This window comes from Hevea brasiliensis, chromosome 10 (genome assembly GCF_030052815.1).
Source record: "Hevea brasiliensis isolate MT/VB/25A 57/8 chromosome 10, ASM3005281v1, whole genome shotgun sequence".
In the NCBI taxonomy this organism is placed as follows: Eukaryota; Viridiplantae; Streptophyta; class Magnoliopsida; order Malpighiales; family Euphorbiaceae; genus Hevea; species Hevea brasiliensis.
In genome coordinates, this window is record NC_079502.1 from 7,805,546 (window position 1) to 7,819,214 (window position 13,669).

Genomic DNA, 13,669 nt, shown 5'->3' on the forward strand with positions numbered 1-13,669 from the left:
CAACAACTCAAAATTCATCAAATCAATTGGTCATTTGCATCCTACCATAAAATGCAATAAAAATGCGATATTGTCATGGAATTCGATCATTATTCACAACATCCCCCCACAAGCCTCCCAGATAAAATTCAAATTCTCTAAAGAAGAATGTCTCAATCTTCCCCTCTTCCTTCCTTCCATGGCTCTTTCTTCTTTCCTCATCAGTGCATCACCATGAGAGATCTTGGCGGCACTATTCAAACAGTCTTCTCTCTTCTCCTCTAATTGCATATTGATTATTGACTTTAATATTTTTTTTTTGTTCCTGTTGTCTTAATCTCTTAAATATCCTTAAAATCTTCTTATTCTCTTGTAACACTACAAACCCCAACCACAATCCACAATCCCACACATCAATAAAATACATAAAAATGTGTCTGTCATGTGTCTCCACCTCATATCCCTCTCTCTCACTCAATCTTATTCTATAATTTGGCACTCAATCTTATTTAGTGTCAATTGTGTTGAAAAAGGACCAAAAAATGTTTTTTTTCTCAATGGTGTGAGTGGGTCGATTATTTTTGAGCTACATCTTACTTCTTCCTCGTTGATTTTGTGTCTGCAGCCCTAATCCCCTATTTCTCCATTCACCAATGGCATCTTCTGCTTTGTTTTAAAATCTAATTCAATTCAATATTCTTAAATTATTCTCGTGGATTAGGAGTTTTTAAGTTTGAGTCATTTAATTGTTTAAATTGTCACTTTAAACAACAACACATATCTTTTTTTTCCATAATAATACTACTTTACACTTTCCTTTTTAATTTTTCATTCCTTTGGGTCCTTTCCTTCCTCTTTCATAAATATGTTTTAATTTTTATTTTGTTATTTATATTGATTTATTTATTCTTTTTTAATATTATTTTTTTGAAACATCGATCGTTAGTTCACAACAAACATCATCCCAAAATTTAAAAAAAAAAAAAAACTTTAATCTCTTGTGACAAATTAATTCTCATGGAATAATGATGCATGGCTCAGCTTAGTCTTTTCTTTGTCTTTTCTTCTTCAGCAACTCACACAACAAACACCGTTCATCACCTCCTCTTCTCCCCATATTCTCTTTGAGAGCACGCAAAGCATTTCTTTCTTCTTGATTCCGTTCTTCTTTCCTGGGAGAACGCCTCATGTCGTCAAAAAAATTTTTGGGAAAAATGACTTTTTCTAATTTTTAATGTTTTGTTTCTTTGTTCGATTGTTCTTCTTTATTCCTTTTCTAAAGTTGTTTTTTTTGAACTTGTTCTTTTCCTTAAACCTTCATAAACCAATTTCAAAAAAACTCATACTTGGGATTTAGTTGATCTTCCACCAACAAAGACTCTATTGGTTGCAAATGGTTACAAAAAAAAGATGTTAAAAATGCTTTTCTTCATGGTGATTTAAAGGAAGAGAGGTTTATATGCATCCTCCCGGTTATCATTCTCCTCCTAAGGTTTGCAAACAACCTTATAGCCTATATGTGGATTAAAAAAACCTCCTGGCCCTGGTTTGCATTTTCTTTCCACTCCACTCAACTTCTTTTCTCTCTCTCCCTCTTGATTATTATTCATCGAGCCCAGTCGGTGGTGTTGGTCTTGTATGTGTTCTTTATGTATATGATGTGATTGTATTCATTGAGATTTTAGAGTTTTAACTTATATTATTACACATTTTTTGAAATGCAATCCTTTTCTTCATTACTTGTATTCTTTCTTCTAACAAGTTTGTATCTTGAATTCATGATACACGGTTTAGACAAGATTTTGCCGTGACAGTAAAGCTCAGGAGAGAGGCGTGGGGTGATCATTACTTCCAGAGGAGTTTCCTTAGACAGGGATAAGTTTAAGCTCTCAGTCATGTCCACCGGCTCATTGTTTGGTGTTGTGAAGTTAAATCCCTGAAGCAGCTTAGCCATTCCCAGTTTTATCACTTGCATTGCAAAGTTGAGGCCTGGACAGGACCTTCTTCCAGATCCAAATGGCAGGAGCTCGAAATTTTGACCCAAAACATCCACGTTTGCATGGGTTGTCAGAAATCTCTCTGGCTTAAACTCTTAAGGATTTGGCCATACACTCTGGTGTCGATGCAGTTTCCACAAGTTTGTCAAAAAACGAGTACCCTTTGGAATATGGTATCCGCAGAGGGTGCAGTCTTCCATTGCCTCGCGAGGAACTGCCAGTGGGCCTGCTGGGCACAATCGCAATGTTTCTTTGATGATTGCTTTGAGGTACACTAAGTTTTCAAAGTCAGATTCTTCTACGGGTCTGTCCCTCCCAACTTTCTGGTCTATCTCCTCTTGAGCAAGCTGCAATTCCCTCCTGTTGTTCAACAGATTGGCTAACATCCATGTCATGGTGATGGATTTTGTATCGGACCCACCAATTATAAGAGTTTGCACGATTGAATTAAACTGGTAACATTATAGCTGAAATATATAATTGCATGTATATTAAAAAAAGAAATTTGTTAGAAAATAAAAAATACCAATACTGTTGCTTTGATGACAGTTTCACGAGAATTGCCAAACATGGAATCATCCACAACTGCAGATAGCAAAACATCTATGAAATCCTGCTTGGTCTCCACCTTACCGTTGAGACTTCTCAACTCATGTTCTTGAATCCAAACGTCCATAATGGAATCAAATTCCTTCATAACCTTCTTCATAGCTTTAACAGGCCCCACAAAATCCGTCCATCAAAGAAATGGAATCAAGTCTGAAGGAACAAAAGCACCTGCAAGATACAAGTAATCCCTTATTATTTGTCCAATGGGGCGTCCCTCTTCATCACATCCTTTATTTTCATCTTCAAAGTATCGCTTCCCAGCCACAGTTGTTGTGATTATATTCATCGTCAAATATTCTGGCAGTTCGCTCATGTCAACCTTGACTGTGTTGTTCTTGTTTTCCTTGCATTGCTTGAATAAATCATTGATGAGGTGATTCACTTCAGATGCTCTAACATCCTTGAACAACTTGAGCCTGTTGGTGGAGAGAACCTCCACGATGGTTAGCTTACGCACATCGCGCCAATAGGAACCGTAAGGCGAGAAGCCAAAGGCTGCATAGTTGTAAGCTAGGTACTTTGATTGGCTTGATTTTGGGCGTGAAACTAAGAACTTGTCTTTTGTGGTATAGAACTCCTTCATTATATGCTGATTGCTGATCACAACTGTGCGGTGAATCCCCATCTGGATGGAGAAGATAGGGCCATATTTATCAGCTATATCACCCAAGATCCTAGCAAATGGTTTCCGAGCACCAAGTTGATGAAGGTGACCTATAATTGGCAGTGCACCAGGCACTTGTGTGGGTAAAGAACTCCCCTTACTGATGTATTTCTTTGCCCTCCATAGGTTATGTCAATACCATATTTTGGCCGACCTCCGAAGTCAAGGGACTTTAAAATTGACATTATTATCCGCTCTCAACCGATGTCCTTTGATCACAAATGACTTTTCCAAACTCACCGACTGCTCAACCATGGAATAAACTGATCCCACACTTAGTTAATTATTTTCCTATCTCTTATCATATGGGTTCGAATCAATATTGGGTCTTCGGACCATTAAGTCTTGCCTATTGATGCTCCCAGATCTCTCTGTACAAATATTGTAGAACTTCATTCGACTAATGAGGTGATCGGACTTCTCGTTTGAAGACCCCAGATTTTTCCTTAAAACAAAGTTAAGTTTGCTATCCGGTCTAATGATGATTCTGATCTTAAGAGTTCAAGTCAATGTCAAGTCTTTGCAATTTTAATGTTCTAAAGTTTTACCCGGTATTTGGTCATGGCTTAGTCCGATCTCATGCTTACGTGTAATGTTTTTCCGATTTCTTATACTCTGATTAATAATCGCTTTCAAGTTTAATGTTCAAATACGTTCAAACAATTAAGTACTCATACAATTTAGACGCTTTCCGATCTCATTAAGAAATTGAACAAAAAGTATTTCTATTCATTTCAAAGTCAAATATATATACAAGTCATTCAGCAGGTGAATCACCCCCAAGCCTGCTCCCCAGGTACATCATCCGCTCTTTGATTCTCTCTCTCTCTCTCTCCGGCTCCTCGTCGCTCTCCTCTTCGGCCTCTGGAATGAGTTGATTCATCCAGGAGAAGTCCTCCTCAGGATAGCGCTTCCTTAGCTCGGCCAGGAGATCATTATGGGCATTCACATATGCTCCAGCCTCTTTCGTTGTGCTTTCCTCTTCCTTGGCCTGGAGCTCCTCCTCCTTCGCCCGAAGCTCCTCAGAAAAATGAGCGAGATCGGCAGATCAACCAGCCCGAGAGTCTTCAAGTTCCCGCTCCACCTCTGCTATCCTCTCTTCGTAATGCTTCATCCGATCTTCCATTCTGGCGATGTAGTCATTAGCAGAGGAGAGTTGAGCTTGTGCAGCTGAGGCATCCTGGACCGCCTTAAGAATCTCCCTCCTTAAGGCATGGGCTTTCTCTCGGATAACATGTTGATTGGCAATAGCCTCCAAACCCAAGCTCATTGTCTGAGTTAGAATATCATCGATGCTCTCCTCTGCCAATCTGTTCCGATCTTCTTGGAAGCAGATAGAGGTGCCCATGACTTTGGCTAAGCTGGGGTTCCCTCAAGTAGAACGATTCCTCTCTAGTGATTGGATCAGGAGTTGAGCGCTCCGAGAAAGCGTCTTAACAGTAGGACCAGAAGACTCCCTTTTCACATTGGAAGGGATCAGAGGAGGCAGGGGAGGCAAAAGTTCGATCTACTGAGGAGGAGGAATGACGACCTCTATTTCTGGGATCAGCTACTCCTGAGCTCGGGGAGGGGAGCTCGGTTCCTCTACCAATTCTAGCTGAGGAGTCTGAGCAGCAGTAATAGTGGCTTCCTTCATTGCCCGTACCTTTCAGGAGACCTCCCTCTTTCGCTAGCGACTCTCCTTAGAAGCGTCTCCACCAGCCATACCTGCACAGAGAAGAAGTCAGTGAGTTCGCTAAGATTCAGAGGCTAGAGATATGGATTGTACCAGGATCAAGGTCAGAGAGTTGAAGCTTGTAGTCTTCATCAGTGATCAGTCGCATCATCCACCACTTCAGTTCGGCCATAACCGCATCTAAGCACGAGAATTTGTGGGTGGATGCCTGGGACTTTAACTCTTTCACCATGGCATCTTCGTTCTTATTTAAGGTGATCTTCTTCGGAATTGAAGCGACCAGGTGTTGCCAACTCCGTGGGATACCCTCAAAGCCATTCAGAATCTTGCTCCACAATATAAAGAACTGGTTCTTCTAGTTCTTCAGCGAAGAAGGGAGATTGGTGAAGAGTCCAAAGTTTAGCTTTGCCTGAAAGAACCAAAACTCATCATCCTTCCTTCTGGCAAGCCTGTGCAGCTCGACAAAGACTTTAGCCATGGGCTCCAATTTCTTAGCTCTGCAGAGACCCCTGAAGGCTACTAAAGTCTGCCACGAGTTCGGATGTACTTAGGCTACCGAAACATGGTGAAACTTTAGGACGACCTTGTAAAATTCGTCCAAAGGAAAATGGATTCTGGCCTTTAACTGCTCTTCGTATAACATGATGAGATTGCCTTCATCAAAGAAGTGATTGGCCCGAAGATCGCCATGGTATTTGATTAGCTCAAAAGAGTCGATCCACAGATTGTACTCTTGGCTTATAGATTGGAGATCGATTTCTCTCAGGACCGATGGCAACTCATCAACTGGTAGGTTTTCTCTTCTCAAAGATGCTCCTCACCTCTGGCCCGTGGTTGGATCAAGAATAGAACAATGGTCAGATTGGGCGCCCGCTGGCCCGCATCGCCTTCTTCCGAGGTCTACAAAATATGGATGGAAGGCAGGCTTGCAGCTCTTTGACCCTCGACACAGCTCATTTTCAGGAAAACAAAAGAAATTAACTAAGAAAAGAATCAAAATCCTTACTGGAATGTGATCGGTGCCTGAAAAACTTGAGAAAACGAGAGAAAACGCTGGGATTGCTAGAGAGGTTCTGAAAATGACATAAGGAAATGACTGATGCGCCTCTCCCCTATTTATACCCGTATGAGCATTAAATGCTCGCGAAGTCCCAAGTGACGCATCGGTTAGTGGAACCGCCACGCCTCCTTGACACGTCACAAGAAGGTTCCAGAAAACATAATAAAAATCGAATAAATGAGATCGGTTAGCCGAGGTCTTCGGATTGAACAAACTTTTGAAACCATGGATCGACTAATGGCTATTTGTTTAGGGATCAGATCGGATATGCATATCAGAGATCGAAAAATACCTAATGCAATAATAAAATAAAAACCTTTAAATAAAATTCCATTTCATTTCCAAAAGATCGGATTACATCATTTGGGCGATCTCAAGAGATCGGATTACATCATTGGGGGAATATTTAAAGATCGAATTACATCATTGGGCGATCTCTAAAGATCAGCACTACATTTTACCTAGTTTAGGACTACTCCAGATAATGGCCTATGTCAAAGCCTAGTCTTGTGGCTGAATCAAAAGATGTGTTTGATCAGAAAGCTAGCCAAAAGTATTGGATAGAGGTGCAGCTCAGATAGGGTGACTATGACTCTCATGATAGTGAACGGAGTTATCATCGATGTCATTGACCAGAATCGAGCTACAGTCGGGACGCCCGATGTGGTTGGGGGCCAAATGAACTTCAAGAGGCGATCACCGACATTAAGATTGAAATTAGCAGTCCTCTTGCTCGGGATCGGTCCACCGATTATACCGGTAGACCGATTCGAGATCGACACGATCATCACTTTTGATCTTGATCGATAAATTAGTCTGGTTCTCTCACTGTCATCAGATAACGTCCTTATAGTCATAAATTTTCAGGCGAAGGGCGAAGAAAACAGTCAGGAAAAGATCAAAAGTAGCCACCATAATCAGAATTATTACCAGAGAAGCTAGACTTGGAGAAATGGAGCATTGAAAAACTAAAGGAGGAAAATTGAAGTATGAAGGAGATTCCTCGTGGGTGCATATATATAGGGCCTGGGCATTTATTGCATACAGAAACTGAAGCGGATGCATCAGTAACTGAAGATGTAACACCCCTAAGTTTGGTAGTGCATCATCATCTTCTGACCATGTTTTTTGTCAATAAAAGAAGAATAAGAACTACACTCGATGAGAGAGAGTGAGGAGACATTAATAATATAATATAAAATAAAATAAAAATAAAAAAAAAAAAAAAAAAATAAAATAAAAGAAATGCAACTAAGTTAAGAGCCGAGAACCCTAACATGGTGACTCAGACCGAAGTCACTCACACAGTGGACCGACGACCTGCTCCCACGGACTCTGGAAACCCCGAAATTTTTTTAAAGAGACACCTATTACCTATAAGTATATAAATATCATAAAATATAAAAAAAAAAAAAATATAAAGTAAGAAAAAAAAAAAAATCGAAAAAAAAATAAAAACCTAAAATGTAAACAAAAATCGGAATGCACAAGGTGAGGCATAACACATGTTAACACCCTTTTTGGTCTTTTTGTAAAAATAAATAAAAAAACAAACACAAAAAATAATAAAAAAATGGTGAATTAAATGATTGATTAAATGTATATTGTGTAGGAAATTGTTTAGGTGATGTATACTTTATATATGTAAAAAAAAAATGATAAAGGGTTTATGGAATAATGATGTTAAAATGTGTTGGTTGTTATGGCAGTTTGAATGTATGTATAGTGGTGTGAAGGTTGGACATGTGAAAGCTTGATTATGGAGTTAAATTGTTTTAGTTATTTTCTACTTAAAAATTTAATTCAACATTATAGTTTAAATTGTGTGAAATGAGTTATGAATAAGTTTTGATTACTTTGGGTTTTGGAATATTATTTGGAAACTTGTAAATGGAAATTTTGAGATAAAATGTGATTTATGTTTGTATGAAATATTTGTGATTTGAAATTGTTTTTTGACAGATTTGTGTTGAGAAACATGTTGGAGTTGAGATTTGGAAATATATATTGAAGTTTTTTTTATTTTTTTTTTGAACTGTTTTTATCAAAAAAATATATAGCACAAAAAAAAATTTTTTTTTAAATAAATCAAATGTAATAGTTCTATTTAAGAATTAATTGCTTTGACTAGGCAAGTCAGATAAAGAGGAAAAATCTAGAATGGGAGTGATCGGGAAATGAGGGGGGACCCAATACGAGAGAGATCGGAAAAGGAAAGGGTCATAATAAGGAGATCAGAAGAAATAGAGATCAGAAAGTGCGGAGAGATTAAATAACTTTCAATCAACGCTCTTCATAATCAGAGCCGAGTTAGTTAAAGCGTTGTAGGCGTGATCAAATCTTCACCACACGCCTCATTTGCAGAAATGCCTACCTAGCTAACAGACGCCAAAATAGTTATGGCAGTCCTGTACATCTCGATCTCCACTGATGATCATAATTGTAAGGACGAACTCGGAGCCCCTGGATCAAAAAGCAGACGACAAGTTCGACGCTTTTTATTCCCAGCCTTTGGATCCATCTTGTAAGGCAAGACCCTGAGCGGTTGGATTAAGAGAAGAAAGGACGGATATTCTGAACGGAATCCCAACCCTCCATTTTGATTCTCTTTAATTCTGAGACATCAGATTATGTCCTTTTGAATCTAAACCCTCCGTCTCCCCTGGTGAGATACTGACCCTTCATTGTGAGCACCCGTTCCCTATAAATACCTGTATGTAATATTGTAGAGGGGACGGATAAAAAAAGGTGGTGGTGATTATAGTGGAAAGACTCTGAAATTTGATTCAGTCTTACTACTTTGCCATTTTGAGCTTTCGTAGTGTTGAGAAACTTTAGAAACCAGTTTTCTTAAGTATCTTCATCAAAGGAGTTTTGAACCCTAAAATTTTCATTTTCAGTGCTTGTTCATTACTCTGTAAGACCATTTTCGTTCAGTTTCATCCTCACCACCCTAATATCAGTATATTACTCTCCAAGCTCAACTTCATTCTGACCTGGTTCCCTTTACTTTGAGTAAGTACTAGTCTTTCGGCCGTTAGCTTTCACCACTACAAGATTTGTGGATTCCGGAGTCATTCCGTCCTTCTCCTCAACTTCCCACAGGTAAGCGTCTAAACTATTATTTTGTTGAATACCCTTGTTTATTTTCTCCAGCTTTCTTTTGAAATTTCTTCTATATCCAATTGCACTAAAATCTCAAAATAGATTGTCCAGGCCAATAGTTATTTCTTGTGTCTTCTTTTATTTCATTTGCAAATTTCATTTAGTTTTCATTTCCTTCAAGAGTAGACGTTCAATTCACAGGCAATTTATAAATACTCAAAAGAACGTAGGCAGGGGCATTTCGATAAGAGAGTTTTCGATCAAATAAAAATGACAAAAGGATAGGTGTAACAAAAGGTCAAATAGTAGGTCAAATAAATAAGTTATGAGGTCAGGCTATGAAATGAGCCCAGGTGATAATATAATAGAGCGAGAATCGAGATAGGATCGGATCCCAGACTAGTGATTAAAAGAGATCAGATATCGCTAATCAAAGAGTTCTGATAAGGCGATCACATAGGAGATCGGTGAGAAGTTCAGTCTTGCATCCACTCTCTAGTTATAAGGCTCAGTGGGTTAGGAAAAACTTTGCACGGGTTTCTTGTGCCCTCGGTCATCAGAATCCTTAGTTCAAAGTTCTTACGATATGCAATTCTAATGAATACTTTAAAAGATTGGGGGAAGAGTTCTTACCCGATTCTCGTCGAAAATTTTAATAAAATGTGGAGATCGAGGGAGAGTTCTTACCCTAGATCCTTCACTTAAAACTTTAAATAGAATACTTTAAGAGATCAGGGGAGAGTTCTTACCCGATTCTCATCCAAAATTTTAATAAAATATGTGGAGATCGGATGAGAGTTCTTATCCGAGATCCTTCACTTAAGCTTTAAACTGAATACTTTAAGAGATCGGGGGAGAGTTCTTACCCAATTCTCAGCCAAAATCTTAAAAAATATGTGGGATCGGAGGAGAGTTCTTATCCGAAATCCTTCACTTAAACTTTAAACTGAATACTTTAAGAGATCGGGGGAGAGTTCTCACTCGATTCTCAGTCAAGATTTTAAAAAATATGTGGAGATCAGAGGAGAGTTCTTATCCGAGATCCTTCACCTAAACTTTAAACAGAATACTTTAAGAGATCGGGGGAGAGTTCTTACCCGATTCTCAGCCAAAACCTTAATAAAATATGTGGAGATCGGAGGAGAGTTCTTATATAAAATCTCCCTCTCAAACTCTTAACAAAATATATCAAAAGATTGGGAGAAATTTCTTACCTGAATTCTCTTAACTAAAATCCAAATTAAAATATCACAACTTCAATATACAAAGTAACCCCTAAACAAAAATCCGCTACACAATGCCTACTCACTAAGGGTTATTTCATGTACTCATGTTCTCGGGCAGACCTGAATGGTGAAATATCAAATATTCCTTTTATTCATACGAAGGATTAACATCGTCACTCCAAACCCCCCCCCCCCTCCTAATTACCAATTTTAATTTATAAAGAGCACAATGTTAAATCTGCTTACTCTCGTTGAGGGACGAGGTGGGGTGCCTAACACATTCTCTACCCGTATACAGACCCCGAACCTAGAATCTCTGTTTTCGAAGTAGTTTCTTTTTAAATTTACCATCACAAATGGTTTTCTTTAATTACTCTCAAAATTAAAGTGGCGACTCCTCACTTTTTCCACTTCGATGAGAACTCGTCTAGGCGACCGCAAAAACCCTTGTGACAGGTTATACAGAAGGACTAGAGCTAGGACACCTAGAATTGCTACAAAATTTGAAGAGAAATCCATGGTGGGAGGATTCGTTTTGAGTGGTGGAGATAAAGGAGGGAATTGAATTTATAACGTTGAGAAGTTATTCAGTACGTTTTATGTAGATGTACATTTTTAATAGTTGTTTAAGATTTATTTTTATTATTTAAAAGAAATTGACTTTTATAAATATAAAATATACCTTTTCTTGTAAATTAAAAGTATTTAATATTTTCTATTAAAAAAAAATATTTTATAATTTAATATATGTAGCCCCATGAATTTATTGTTAGCAGGAAAATAAAGGAAGTAATTCCTTGCAATGTAACGCTTAGACAATGCCTAGACAGTTGTTGGTCTACTTTCTGGATAAAATCCTTCGAGATTTTTTTTTAATAAAATAAATTTTCATTTCAAATAGGATGATAACGGTAAAATACTCACAAGAAATTATTATTATTTAAATCTAAATTTAATTATGACACGACCCAATCTATGGGCCAGATCAGCACTAGAACTTAGGCCAGCCTAAAGCCCCCGAGGCCCGTAGTAAGCCTAACTATTTCTCAACTCAATCCTAATGCCCATTTGGGCCTAATTTCAAGAATTCAACCAGACATAGTCCGGTCATAAAATGTATCATACAACAGAGAGTTTTTGACTCGCCCGATCTGTGAATATAATAATTTAGGGAGCTCAGCTCACCTTCCACATACTCATAATATTATAAAATCCAATGGAAGCTCAGCTCCCTCATCCAATCCAGTCATGTATGCATTTAATAGATTTACAGATTTAATATAACAATATATTACAATCCCAAACTAATTAAAACACTCCTAACACATGCGGAGTCTAAAATTTTATTAAATTATACAAAATACATTAGATATTACTAATTGACCTGCAAAGAAGAAGAGCAGGTTATTCACAACAAGTAATCCTCCTGTAGCCTGAAAAAATAAGACGAATAGGAGTGACCGTTCTACTTAGAGAGTAAAATACTAATTTTAACCACAATTTCTATAGCTATCTAAAGCTAATGTATCCTAAGGAGTGTAATACAACATCATCATAAATTTCATACAAATCACATCATAATAGTAAAAAGGCAATTTGGAGCACTCACACACCCAATAATGTTCAAACAATACATATATGGGAGCTGATCCCCTATAAAGCTCTCTTATTCCAACCTCTACCAGCAAGTGTCTCTCAAGCCAGACTTTCGCTTAATAAGCTAAATACGGGGGCCAGCGAGTGTCTCTCAAGCCGTGCCTACCCTGACTTATCCACAAAGGATCAGCTCCCAGCGAGTGTCTCTCAAGTAGCATCTACCCGTCCTATCCATACCCAATACCACACACCACACGCACGTCAACGCATGCACACTGCTCCAAATTATCATAAACAACAATCATAGCACTTCATCAATTAAGAATGCAATATAAAACATACCAAGTGTTTAACTACATATATATATATTTATAAATAATGCATGAACATGCCTGAACATATCATAATATTAAAAATATAATTAAAATTAATATTTTACTCACAGACTTAAACCGAGGTCACTGCGGTGGCTGGGCGGAGAAGGAAGGTTGTCCCGACTCACCTGACAAATTTCATTGCAATTTTTAATATATTTGACTCAATACAAGTTTGAAAAAGACCAAAGACACCCTAAGTCGTGCCGAAAATCCGGCAGAGTCTCCCCTATACTTAGGACCTACCCAACCTATAAAAGGGTTCAAAATGCACTTCTATATCCACAAGTCACTCATCTACAACTCAATCACATCACATGGCCTCTCCTGGGCCCACCCAAACAGTCAACAACTACAATTTAGAAAATTACAATTTAGTTCCTATAATTACCCTTTTTTGTAAAAACTGCCCAAATGAGCTCTAAAAATTCTAAAACTTTGCCCCGCGATCCTTAGCAATATTATTAAGCAAATGCAAAAGGATTATATTTTTCTAACCTACCACGAATATTTTATGGATTTTTAATCGTAATCAGGCACTAGATAATTAAGAAAAATGAGGGTTCGGGTTTACCTATGCCAATTCCGACCTTGGAGATGTGTTCGGGACGTCTGAAAATGGTGTGGTAGCCTATACTCTCAACACGGTTCTAAAACTTTCCTGGTAATCTGTTTGCTCGGCCCGAAATTACAGACCTGAGAAACCGTCAAATTTTTATGAATTAAATGTACCTACGCAAAGCCCATAACATGGGGGTTGGTATATATTTTTTACAGAATTTTCTAAACTCATTTAATACTCGAAAAAATACTGTGAAATCTCACGGGACTCATCGAAAAACGGTATCAGAAAAATTTGAAATGGGTATTGCCGCAAAGCTCTGGACGAGTGGAGCACTCCGGTACTCTCAGATTTTTTGTGGGGTTTACGGTTTTCAAGAAATCTAGCCCGAAAGTCAAAATGGGCTAAAACTTTCTGAGCAAAAATTGGACAAACCGCTTGATGAATTTTTGTATTCTTGGTGTCTATGAAAAGCTCTCGACGTGTAGATATATTTTGGGACAAGACCCGGTCCAATCGATGGCCGGATCGGCCGAAAATCGACCTGGGAAGCCGAAGCATTGTGAGACGCGTTGAAGGGACTGTGCACGCATTTTTTTGAGCCACTGGAGCATCGGCCGGCGGTTGGGGGGGCGTTCCTGGAGGTGCGCCGGCGAGTTAGGGAGGGAGGGCACGGTGGGGCGGCAAGGGGAGGAGAGAGGAGAAAGAAAAAGGAAAGGGAAGGAGAGGGAGTTAGGCGCACAGAGGAAGAAAAGAAAAAGAAAAAGAGGGCTGGTCTGATTAGACAGGTCTGATCTGGTCCTATTCGATTTGGCCGATTCG

The 13,669-nt window shown here is 38.5% G+C and overlaps 1 pseudogene; it reads right to left on the bottom strand.

Annotated features, from left to right (window-relative positions):
* Positions 1-1,681: 1,681 nt before the first annotated feature.
* On the bottom strand, positions 1,682-10,834 carry LOC110652250 (cytochrome P450 CYP82J17-like; annotated as a pseudogene).
* Between the last annotated feature and the right edge of the window lie 2,835 nt (positions 10,835-13,669).